Consider the following 12,935-nt stretch of genomic DNA (forward strand, 5'->3'; position numbering starts at 1 on the left):
TGTCCTGCCCTCAGCAGAGGGGATGATGTGTCTGCCCTCAGCGGAGGGGATGATGTGTCTGCCCTCAGCGGAGGGGATGATGTGTCTGCCCTCAGGAGAGGGCATATGATGTGTCTGCCCTCAGGCGGGGGGGATGATGTGTCTGCCCTCAGGCGGGGGGGGGGGGTGATGTGTCTGCCCTCAGGCGGGGGGGATGATGTGTCTGCCCTCAGGCAGGGGTATGATGTGTCGGCCCTCAGGAGAGGGCCTATGATGTGTCTGCCCTCAGGCGGGGGGATGATGTGTCTGCCCTCAGGCGGGGGGGGGGGGAAAGGGGGGTGATGTGTCTGCCCTCAGGCAGGGGGATGATGTGTCTCCCCTCAGCGGAGGGGATGATGTGTCTGCGCTCAGGAGAGGGGATAAATGTGTCCGCACTCAGGAGAGGGAATAACGTGTTTGCACTCAAGAGAGGATATATATGTGTCTGCGCTCAGAAGAGGGGGTGATGTGTCTGCCCTCAGGAGAGGGGATGATGTGTCTGCCCTAAGGAGAGGGGATATGATGTGTCTGCCCTCAGGCGGGGGGAATGATGTGTCTGCCCTCAGGCGGGGGGATGATGTGTCTGCCCTCAGGCGGGGGGATGGTGATGTGTCTGCCCTCAGGCGGGGGGGGGGGGGTGATGTGTCTGCCCTCAGGCGGGGGGATGATGTGTCTGCCCTCAGGAGAAGGGATGATGTGTCTGCCCTCAGGAGAGGGGATGATGTGTCTGCCCTCAGGAGAGGGGAGGATGTGTCTGCCCTCAGGAGAGGGGCTGATGTCACAGCCCTCAGGCGGGGGGGTGATGTGTCTGCCCTCAGGCGGGGGGATGATGTGTCTGCCCTCAGCAGAGGGGATGATGTGTCTGCCCTCAGCAGAGGGGATGATGTGTCTGCCCTCAGCAGAGGGGATGATGTGTCTGCCCTCAGCGGAGGGGATGATGTGTCTGCCCTCAGCGGAGGGGATGATGTGTCTGCCCTCAGGAGAGGGCATATGATGTGTCTGCCCTCAGGCGGGGGGGATGATGTGTCTGCCCTCAGGCGGGGGGGGGGGGTGATGTGTCTGCCCTCAGGCGGGGGGGATGATGTGTCTGCCCTCAGGCAGGGGTATGATGTGTCGGCCCTCAGGAGAGGGCCTATGATGTGTCTGCCCTCAGGCGGGGGGGATGATGTGTCTGCCCTCAGGCGGGGGGGGGGGGGAAAGGGGGGGTGATGTGTCTGCCCTCAGGCAGGGGGATGATGTGTCTCCCCTCAGCGGAGGGGATGATGTGTCTGCGCTCAGGAGAGGGGATAAATGTGTCCGCACTCAGGAGAGGGAATAACGTGTTTGCACTCAAGAGAGGATATATATGTGTCTGCGCTCAGAAGAGGGAGTGATGTATCTGCACTAAGGAGGGGGGGATGTGTCTTTGCTCAGGAGAGCGGCTGAAGTGTGCGTCTGCACTCGGGAGAGGGGATACATGTGTCTGCTCTCAGGAGAGGGAATACTATGTCTGCCTTCAGGAGAGAGAATACTATGTCTGCCTTCAGGAGAGAGAATACTATACTATGTCTGCGCTCAGTAGCAAACGCCACTCCTATAAAGCTGCTGCAGAGCGTGGTGTCTTGGTAGCATGACGATATTTGACAGCGGGATCAGCAATTGCTCTAGCCTAGTTTGAAGCATGGAAGAAGGAGCACACGGACAAGTGAGGAGAAGGCAGCAGGTGAGTAGGTGTTGAAAGTTTAAAGGGGTGCAGGTTGTCAGGTAGAATGTATGTACATTTCAGGAAGGCGAGGGTGTCGGGTATATTGCAATAGGGTTGTTTGAAATCCCCTGTGAGACATCATTGAAAGGTATCTTTTTTTTGTTTTGAAGGTCACCGGATTGAAGACTTTATTGGCTAATAAGAGCAGGTAGGACTTCAAGTGAACATTTGCATTTTTTTTCTGTTTAAGATGTATATGTTGTCATTTGTCAGTGGGTATCAATTCACGGGTAAAGCAAATATTGTTTATGGAGCGTGGAGAATACAAAAGACATTGCCTGTTTAGTTGTACAAATGCATTCATTTTTTTCAATAGTTGATTTGCTGGGACAGTTGGACTCGCCAGGCCTCTGCCAAGAAGTTCATATTATTTAATATCATAGTGAAGCACAGAACTATGTGTAACCTGTCATTGTTTTAGAATAACCTGTAATTAATTAATTGAACGCATACCACCTTAGTTGATTGATTCGATGGTGAGAAAGCTATTCTTAGCATCAACCCTGAATTATTTGTCTTAGTTGTCAACTATTGGTTTATGGGTTGGTACTACCTTAAATTAAGAGATTTCTTCATTTGGTAGTCTCTGTTAGATATTTCTGAATGTGATTGTATTCTCTGGTGCCCTGCTGAAGATTAAACATATTAATATTTATTCATGTGTTATACACTCTTTCATGGTAATTGGTTCTCACTCCCTTCTCTAAAGTGTGAGACCAGCTTGCTTAGAATCACATGGTGGAGTTGCTTTCACTTTATCTGATGGAGACTTCTAGCTGCAGATTCCTTGCTTTCGAATTTCCCAGGCATCAGGCTGGATCCGGAAACTTTTGCCGAGCTTGCGCGCGACGTCTGGTGGCTGCATTAGGCTCTGCTTGACGTTGTTGGCATCGGTACCGCCTATTTTGACGTTGCAGTGCCTACATAGGTACCACCCAGGCATGCGGACGTCTGTTCTTTTCGTTCCACGCCAGTTAAGCGCAGATCTGGGAAGAGCTACCCCTCTGCTGTTTTTGGCAGGCTTTTTCTCCACTTTTTTCGATATCTTTGATGACTTCGTGTGCGAGGGATGTCTGGTAGAAAGACAGGTTTTAAACCGTGCGGGACTTGTTCCCACATGATGTCAGTTACCGATCACCACCGCGTATGTTTGTGGTATCTTGAACACGAGCAAGGTTCAAAGTCGTGTTCAGACAGCCGGGCGATGGCTCCGAAGACCTTAAGGGAGCCTGCGATGAAGTTGCTCGCGGCCCAGCAGCCAACACAGTCTAGCGAGACTCCGGGGAGGTCACGATCCCGTTCGAGGAAGAGGGGGTCGTGGGATTGCTCATGGAGCCCTATGTCCTCATCCTCCCATTCAAGGTCATCTGGACACTCTGGGAAGAGGCACAAGAAGAAGTCCAAGCGGATTTAGACTTCACCTCAACTGGCGTATGTCGTCGAAAGAGGTAAGGAACACCGCCGGAACCAGAGTAGACTTCGCGACTCTCTCCATTTCTGGGAGCCGGAGCGACTCCCGCTCAAATTAAAGATTTTTACTTCATCGTGCGCCACGTATTTGAGCGGAACAACCCTATTGGTGAGCCCGCATTGTCAGTGGGGCCCCATCGGGTACGACATCGTCGGCTTGGGCCACGGAGCCGGTGGGGCCTCAGGGGTCCGATCCCGAATCCAGTTCGATGCCGATCGTGCCAACGCGACCTTCCTAGTGTCGAACGCAAAGTCTGTGCCCGTGACGTTGCCGGCGCCGGTCGGTGGCACAAGCCCCATCCTCATCCCTGATGACACAGAGCCGGAACGGCGTCGAGTGACGTAGATTGTGGCATCAACAGAACCCAGGGGTTCAATGTTGTCACCTGAGCACTTTGTGGACGTGCTAGGCTCAGGAGAGGAATGGGAGGTGTCTGGAGACCTTCTAGAGAACCGAGATGTTTCTGAGGAGGCAATGGACTGGTATGGGGAACTTGGGGAAGCCAGTGATGTGGATACTTCCCCCAGATACTGGCATGCATTCTTTCCGCCTACAGTGGCTACGGAGGAGGGGCGTATACCAGAGGTGATGGGCGTGGCGCGCGGCTGATTTCTCAAAGTTTTTTATGAGAAGGTTAAACAAGGTATCTGGGTGAAGGTGCTCCTACAGGCGACGTAACTGTTCAAAGTGCGTCAAAGTGGTTGAAGGTTGAGTGCGCTACAGGAGTGTAGGCGCATCCCTGTGTTGGGCACACTTGTATGGAGCTGTGTGTGGTGAGACAACACAGTGTGTTTCCAAACAATTGTAGTCAATAAAGTATCAAAGTTGAACGTTACAGGTAAACGTTTAATCCAAATTTGTCATGTGCAATAAACCATATTATATTCAAATGGATTTGCAGACCATCAGTTCATATCGTTTGAAACTGTACATAGCTCCGATGCATTTCGGACAATCTTTGTCCTTTCTCAATTGCGCGGCCCCTACCTACGCGAACCTATACATGGGTAACTTCGAACATAACTACATATACCAGAACAGAATATGGATGGACAATCTCAAACTTTATACACGGTACATCGACGATCTACTTTTCATTTGGAAAGGCCCCCAAGAAAGCTTAGAACGGGCCTTAAGGGACCTCAACACCAAGGACGATCGTATAGACTTTACTTGGAACATTGACCTCCAAGAAATTGCTTTCTTGGACGTGCTCATCCAAATAACCCCACAAGGCATACAGACGGATCTGTATAGGAAATCTACAGACCGCAACAATGCGTTACTGTACAGCAGTTTTCATCGAGATTCCCTCAAACAACATTTACCTTACAGCCAGATGCTGAGAGTAACCAGGATAGTTTCTGACCCGATCATTAGAAGGAATCAAATCACTGAGATGGCATCTAGATTCCAACGAAGAGGATATCCGGAAACCATTCTTAAAGACGCAATGGACCGTGCATCTAACATCTCAAGAACAGATGCTTTAGCCAGCAAACCTAAGACGGAAAGCCATCGAATGGTATTGGTTTCAAGGTATTCGACCTCAAGCAACCAATATAAACAGATCATCAAAAAACACTGGCGCATCTTATCATCGGAACCGGATTTCGGTGATTTATTCCATGATCCCCCGATCTTCGCCTACATCAGGCCCATGAACTTCAAGGAAATCCTTTCAAAACCTCTTGCCATAAAGGGATCCACCACCTTCACTGGAACTCGACCATGCTACCATTGCAGCAACTGCAATAATGTAATTAAAGGTAACACGATCTGCCACCCAATGAGAGGGTTTGATATCAAGTTGAATGTTGACGCCACGTGCGATTCTTCAAATCTAATCTATCTCCTCAAGTGCCCATGCGGAAAAACATATGTGGGAAAGACAAGTAGGAAGATTAAAACAAGACTGAACGAACACAAGTCGAATATCAGGACCAAGAATTCCAAATCTAACATTGCGCTTCACTTCAATGAAGCGAACCACAACATATCTCAACTCAAATATCTGGTCCTTGAGATTGTTCAACCAAAAGAAGGCAGAGACAACAACAAAACGTTGCTACAGAGAGAGACAGCCTGGATGTACAGGCTACAAACACAGAAACCTTTTGGTCTTAATGACCGGACTGAGCTAAGCTGCTATTTATAATGCCGCCTTTGGGCATTCATTGATGCATTGTAATACTGTTTCGCTGTTGCGATTGACACCATGTTTTCCTCACCTTTTTCTAATGCCTTTTTTTTTTTTCAATCTCCCTTCTAAGATGGCCACCCCCGTTACGCTGCAACCAGACTAACTTACACTTCACCTAGTCCGTTTTTCATTTCCACAGTCTTTTTTCAAAACTCCGCATTCATTCGGCGGAGTTTCACCTTCACAGACCTCCATCATAGGTTCCGTCGATGAGACTACCCCGGTAAGCTTGACTACCTTTGCCCGCTAACCGCCCTTTGAGCGCACCACATCATTTCTTTAAAATCCGAGCGAGCGGTACACCATTACGGGACCGCTAGCTTATTGAGCTGCTTTTTTGTAGCTCGTGAACCTTTGAACCACCTTGCACCCGCTCTCACACCACCTCTTGAGCATTTCCTGAATTATTGTGTTCCCGCTTTTAACCCATGATACTGGGTCTCATTGAACTGTTTTACCTGTGCCATTGCCGTTGGCCTTACGCTCTTTCAGTCTCCCTCACCAATGTCCCTTTAGTCATCCCCGTTTGATTTCATCACTCCATTTGCACCACAATTTAATGCATGTTTAACAACCGTCACATTAACTTTGTTATATCGAAATGTATTGAATATTTTTTGTTTCTTTAACTCTCCATGATATTGATATGGTCATATATCCTTTTTGTTTTAGAGCTCCTTGAGAAAGGACAAAGATTGTCCGAAATGCATCGGAGCTATGTACAGTTTCAAACGATATGAACTGATGGTCTGCAAATCCATTTGAATATAATATGGTTTATTGCACATGACAAATTTGGATTAAACGTTTACCTGTAACGTTCAACTTTGATACTTTATTGACTACAATTGTTTGGAAACACACTGTGTTGTCTCACCACACACAGCTCCATACAAGTGTGCCCAACACAGGGATGCGCCTACACTCCTGTAGCGCACTCAACCTTCAACCACTTTGACGCACTTTGAACAGTTACGTCGCCTGTAGGAGCACCTTCACCCAGATACCTTGTTTAACCTTCTCATAAAAAACTTTGAGAAATCAGCCGCGCGCCACGCCCATCACCTCTGGTATACTTTCCTCTTCTGTTCAAGGGGCAGGCAGCACGCATCTAACAACATGCAGTACGAAGAGATATCCAAATCCACTGAAGCTCGAGCTGAAACATTAGCTTTCGATACAGACGCCACAGAGAGGATATACGCTTTGATTAGCGATGACCTAACACAAACTGCGACTAGCAAAACAAAGGAACAATGCATCAAGCAACTGCTTTATCTATCAAGACGCCAAATTAACCAGAAGTTACACGCCAACACCTTGATAAAATATCATAAGGTACTCCGCATTCCCCGTGGCCTTCGGATAGCATTGAAACCTTCACTCTGTAAGAATTCCAAACAATTTATTGAGAGATGGAACGCCATCCTGAACAAGTGCAGCCTCGTTAATTGTGGAGGAACTATCCGGTATACTCACTGATCTTACCCAGGAAATCACAACTCTTGAAAGTGAACTAAAAGAGCTGAGCACCCCCGAAGAACTAAAAGCCACCCTAGAAGACATTTCCGCTCAACTGGACAGACACACAAGAGAAATCAATGAAAGGAAGATACGAAAATTTCGACGGGATACCCTGGACTACAAGCTAGGGGAGGTGTATACATGGGCCGACGTTTATGCGCAACGTCTGAGAAACAAACCCTTTAATCCCAACACAGACACTTCATCCTCAGGGAGTGACAACACCAACAGACCCCCAAGGAGGACACCCGCAGGGCCAACTACGTCTGCTCAAACATCTAGGGAAACACCTACAGCTCAAAACATCGACTCAACCTCCACTGAGTCTTTTTTAGGAGAAGGTACAGACAAAACCGCAGACCCCGACGGGGAAAGAGGGCTGGAAAAAGACAACGGAGAAATCCAACAACCTCAGAAGCCCAACAAGAAAACCAGGAAGCACCGCTAGTAATTAACATCTCGAACACCATCCTGACCGAACACGAAATTAAGATCCTTCAAAAAGGCATGACTTTTGTTCCCACCAGCAACACTAACCTCCTTGAATTGGACGTCAGCACGTTCAAACTCACAAGGAAACTTCGTCTCAAACATTTCTTTGAAAAAGTTTTAGAGCCAGCCACTAATCCAAAACCTGATGAACTTCTGGGTTTACGTCCCTCTAGTACCTATATACCACCAGTTAGTCACAAAAGTATTGACATGTTCGAAACTTTAGTGAAACAGGATATTTCCAGAATCAACTTCCGTAAAAAGACTCATAAGAACATCACGACGAAAGACATGGATACTCTCAGAAATATTGCCAAAAATCCGGCGATAAAATGTGTGAAGGCTGACAAAGGAGGCGCCCTTGTTATTCTCAACATGGAACTCTACAGACAAAGAACCATGGAACATGTCATGGATAGGGACGTTTATTTGCCTTTAGACGGTAATCCCACGCAAGAATACAAACAGGAATTAGTGTCCATTGTGAATAAAGCCGCAACGGATGGAATTATCGAAGAAAGAACGAAGAAATACCTGATTACGGAACATCCACGGAGCCCTTCAATAACTATGCTCCCGAAGATACACAAAAACTTGTTGGATCCACCATTCCGCCCAATTGTTTCAACTAGAGGATCAATTCATGAGCCTACAGGTAAATTCATAGATCGATACCTACAACCAATGGTTCAGTCATTACCCAGTTACATTAAGGACACCACACAACTACTCAATAAACTTTTAACACTGAACTTTGTTGAGAATGAGAAACTGATACTCTGCACTGCAGATGTAAGAAGCTTATATACCTCCATTCCGCATGAAGGAGGTATTAACGCGGTGGAACAAGCCTTGCTCACGTCAGGAATCAACGACCCTTTGAAACCTTTCATCTTAGAACTGATGATATACACACTATACCATAGTTACTTTGAACACGACCAAACTTGGTATTTACAAATGTCCGGAATGGCTATGGGCAATTGTGCGGCCCCTACCTACGCGAACCTATACATGGGTAACTTCGAACATAACTAAATATACCAGAACAGAATATGGATGGACAATCTCAAACTTTATACACGGTACATCGACGATCTACTTTTCATTTGGAAAGGCCCCCAAGAAAGCTTAGAACGGGCCTTAAGGGACCTCAACACCAAGGACGATCGTATAGACTTTACTTGGAACATTGACCTCCAAGAAATTGCTTTCTTGGACGTGCTCATCCAAATAACCCCACAAGGCATACAGACGGATCTGTATAGGAAATCTACAGACCGCAACAATGCGTTACTGTACAGCAGTTTTCATCGAGATTCCCTCAAACAACATTTACCTTACAGCCAGATGCTGAGAGTAACCAGGATAGTTTCTGACCCGATCATTAGAAGGAATCAAATCACTGAGATGGCATCTAGATTCCAACGAAGAGGATATCCGGAAACCATTCTTAAAGACGCAATGGACCGTGCATCTAACATCTCAAGAACAGATGCTTTAGCCAGCAAACCTAAGACGGAAAGCCATCGAATGGTATTGGTTTCAAGGTATTCGACCTCAAGCAACCAATATAAACAGATCATCAAAAAACACTGGCGCATCTCATCATCGGAACCGGATTTCGGTGATTTATTCCATGATCCCCCGATCTTCGCCTACATCAGGCCCATGAACTTCAAGGAAATCCTTTCAAAACCTCTTGCCATAAAGGGATCCACCACCTTCACTGGAACTCGACCATGCTACCATTGCAGCAACTGCAATAATGTAATTAAAGGTAACACGATCTGCCACCCAATGAGAGGGTTTGATATCAAGTTGAATGTTGACGCCACGTGCGATTCTTCAAATCTAATCTATCTCCTCAAGTGCCCATGCGGAAAAACATATGTGGGAAAGACAAGTAGGAAGATTAAAACAAGACTGAACGAACACAAGTCGAATATCAGGACCAAGAATTCCAAATCTAACATTGCGCTTCACTTCAATGAAGCGAACCACAACATATCTCAACTCAAATATCTGGTCCTTGAGATTGTTCAACCAAAAGAAGGCAGAGACAACAACAAAACGTTGCTACAGAGAGAGACAGCCTGGATGTACAGGCTACAAACACAGAAACCTTTTGGTCTTAATGACCGGACTGAGCTAAGCTGCTATTTATAATGCCGCCTTTGGGCATTCATTGATGCATTGTAATACTGTTTCGCTGTTGCGATTGACACCATGTTTTCCTCACCTTTTTCTAATGCCTTTTTTTTTTTCAATCTCCCTTCTAAGATGGCCACCCCCGTTACGCTGCAACCAGACTAACTTACACTTCACCTAGTCCGTTTTTCATTTCCACAGTCTTTTTTCAAAACTCCGCATTCATTCGGCGGAGTTTCACCTTCACAGACCTCCATCATAGGTTCCGTCGATGAGACTACCCCGGTAAGCTTGACTACCTTTGCCCGCTAACCGCCCTTTGAGCGCACCACATCATTTCTTTAAAATCCGAGCGAGCGGTACACCATTACGGGACCGCTAGCTTATTGAGCTGCTTTTTTGTAGCTCGTGAACCTTTGAACCACCTTGCACCCGCTCTCACACCACCTCTTGAGCATTTCCTGAATTATTGTGTTCCCGCTTTTAACCCATGATACTGGGTCTCATTGAACTGTTTTACCTGTGCCATTGCCGTTGGCCTTACGCTCTTTCAGTCTCCCTCACCAATGTCCCTTTAGTCATCCCCGTTTGATTTCATCACTCCATTTGCACCACAATTTAATGCATGTTTAACAACCGTCACATTAACTTTGTTATATCGAAATGTATTGAATATTTTTTGTTTCTTTAACTCTCCATGATATTGATATGGTCATATATCCTTTTTGTTTTAGAGCTCCTTGAGAAAGGACAAAGATTGTCCGAAATGCATCGGAGCTATGTACAGTTTCAAACGATATGAACTGATGGTCTGCAAATCCATTTGAATATAATATGGTTTATTGCACATGACAAATTTGGATTAAACGTTTACCTGTAACGTTCAACTTTGATACTTTATTGACTACAATTGTTTGGAAACACACTGTGTTGTCTCACCACACACAGCTCCATACAAGTGTACGGAGGAGGGGCGTCTTATAGTGGTTAAGAGGGCAGCTGAGGACCTTGGACTGGAGTTGCCCTCAGTGCAGGTCAGGACTAATCTCCTGACAAAAGTGCTTCAACCTGGGGCTTCCACCTCTGAACTCCTTTTGCCCTTTAATGATGCACTTACGAACGTCCTTCTAGGAACATGGTCCAAGCCTAGCACAGGGGCTCCTGTGAACGGGACAATTGCACGCCGCCATCGCCCCGCACCTGGCCACCCAAAGTTCCTCAGCCAACACCCCACCCCTGAAAGGGTGCGCATTCCCTTCCATCCCTCCGGATAGGGAATCCAAGAGACTGGACTCATTTGGAAAGAAGATGTTTTCTTCCTCCAGTTTGGCATTGCGTTCGGTGAATACTGCATGCTTATTGGGCTATTTCTCCCACTCTCTTTGGGAGACAGTTGCGCAGGTGCTGCCACAAGTCCTGGAGGAGGCCCGGGCTGTGCTCTCCCAAGCTGTCAAGGACGGGAGAGATGCAGCAAAATTAGCCATACGGTGTGTTTTGGATACAACCGATTGGCTGGGCAGATCTATTTCAACAACAGTGGCCTTGAGGCGCCACGCCTGGCTTCGCACAACTGGCTTCTCGGGGATGTCCAGGCCAATTTGATGGACATGCCTTTTGTTGGAACCCGCCTTTTTGGGGAAAAGGCAGACTCTGTCCTGGTCAGGTTCAAGGACTCTCGAGCTACGGCCAGATCCAAGGGCCTCTCCTCCACTCCTCGTGGCCAGTCTTGCTTTCGACCCTTTCATGGCAGCGGAAGGGGTTTCCAGCTGCGTCAGCCCTATCCTAGCCACTGCCCGACACAGACTGCCCAAGCCGCGCGTGGATGCGGTACATTCAGTCGTCGGAATGGAGGCCTCCAAGCACACCTAGGCGGATTCTGCAGGACCACACTACTCCAGTGGGTGGGAGAATTCATCACCAAATCCCCTGTTGGAGATCTATAACATCAGACAAGTGGGTCTTGCAGATCGTCCAGGAGGGCTATTCTCTTCTCTTCCTTTCCTTTCTTTTCCTCCTTCTATTCTGCTGAGTCAGGAACGGCTGGCAGAGGATCATTTAAAGCTGCTCCAAGAGGAATTCATAGCTCTTTTGGCCAAAGGAGCTACAGAGAGGGTTCCAGCTTCAGAAGTAGGCAGTGGCTGTTATTCCAGCTACTTTCTGATTCCGAAGAAAAACAAGGGGCTTCGGCCCATTTCGGATCTCCGGACCGTTAATCTCTCCCTCAAAAAGGAGAAATTCAAGATGCTCACATTGACTCAGATCTTGTCTGCTCTAGACTAAGGAGACTGGATGGTGGCGTTGGACCTGCACTATGCTTATTTTATCATTCCCATCCTGCCGGGCCACAGTCATTACCTGCGGTTCAAGGTAGGCCCTGAGGCCTTTCAGTTTACCATGCTCCCCTCTGGTCGTGCCCCTCGGTGTTCAACAATGTGATGGCGGTGGTTCCAGCTCATCTGTGCAGGTTAGGGGTTTCAGTCTTCCCCCTACCTCTACGACTGGCTGTTGAAGGCGTCTACTCCCCAGGCAGTTGTCTACCACCTTCAGACTACGGCGAATCTCCTGCGTTCACTGGGGTTCTCTATAAACGAGCCGAAGTCCCACCTGACTCCTTCTCAGACACTGATTCATCGTAGCTGTTCTGGACACAGTGTAGTTTCGGGCTTATCCTCCAGAGCAGCGAGTCCAGGATATTCTTGTTATGATTCCGATATTTCAGCCTCTATCCTGGATTTTGGAGTGGTTGACTCTAAGGCTGTTTGGTCTCATGCATCCTGTTGTAAGACACGTGAGATGGCATATGTGGGCTCTGCAGTGGGACTTGAAGTTCCAGTGGGCACAGCAATAAGGAAATCTCACCGACGTGGTTCAGATCTCTGAAGGGACTGTGAAGGATCTGCAATGGTTGACGGCGGGAATTATCGGACTGGCCGGGACATGGACGCGTTAGATTGAAACGCACTGCTGGAAAGAAAAATTTCCCCATTAATGGGATGATGAGAAGAACTGCAGGATGACCTAATGTAGTGAATTGACAGTGAACGAATCTTGAGCCCTGATGACGTCCAAGCGTGGACGAAACGCGTAGGCTGATGAATTTGTTATCTGAGTTTTGGATCTAGTGTTTTGAAAAGATATGTTTCTGAAATAAACAATAGAACTTTTCCTCAAAGCAAGCTTGCCTATGGACTTGATTCTTATTGAATGCAATAATTGATTGATTACAATTGTTGGAATAACGACACTCCTTTTCGAAGAGTTGGTGATTATGAGGACTGTGGCCTAGTGGTGGTGGAACCACAGACTAGAGCGTTGAACAATTACTGGACTTT

The 12,935-nt window shown here is 47.4% G+C and overlaps 1 protein-coding gene across 5 annotated transcripts in view; it reads left to right on the top strand.

The window, feature by feature from the left end:
- ADARB1 (adenosine deaminase RNA specific B1) overlaps window positions 1–12,935 on the top strand; it is a 964,894-nt gene that overhangs the window by 451,161 nt on the left and 500,798 nt on the right. For 4 of the 5 annotated variants that reach the window (XM_078680556.1, XM_078680553.1, XM_078680557.1 and 1 more), the window contains exon 4: window positions 1,873–1,910. The exons of the other annotated variant lie outside the window; for it this stretch is intronic. The gene's annotated coding sequence lies outside the window, so the exon portion shown is untranslated. The remainder of the gene's footprint in view (window positions 1–1,872; window positions 1,911–12,935) is intronic. 5 annotated transcript variants of the gene reach the window in all.

This window comes from Lissotriton helveticus, chromosome 3_1, assembly GCF_964261635.1.
Source record: "Lissotriton helveticus chromosome 3_1, aLisHel1.1, whole genome shotgun sequence".
In the NCBI taxonomy this organism is placed as follows: Eukaryota; Metazoa; Chordata; class Amphibia; order Caudata; family Salamandridae; genus Lissotriton; species Lissotriton helveticus.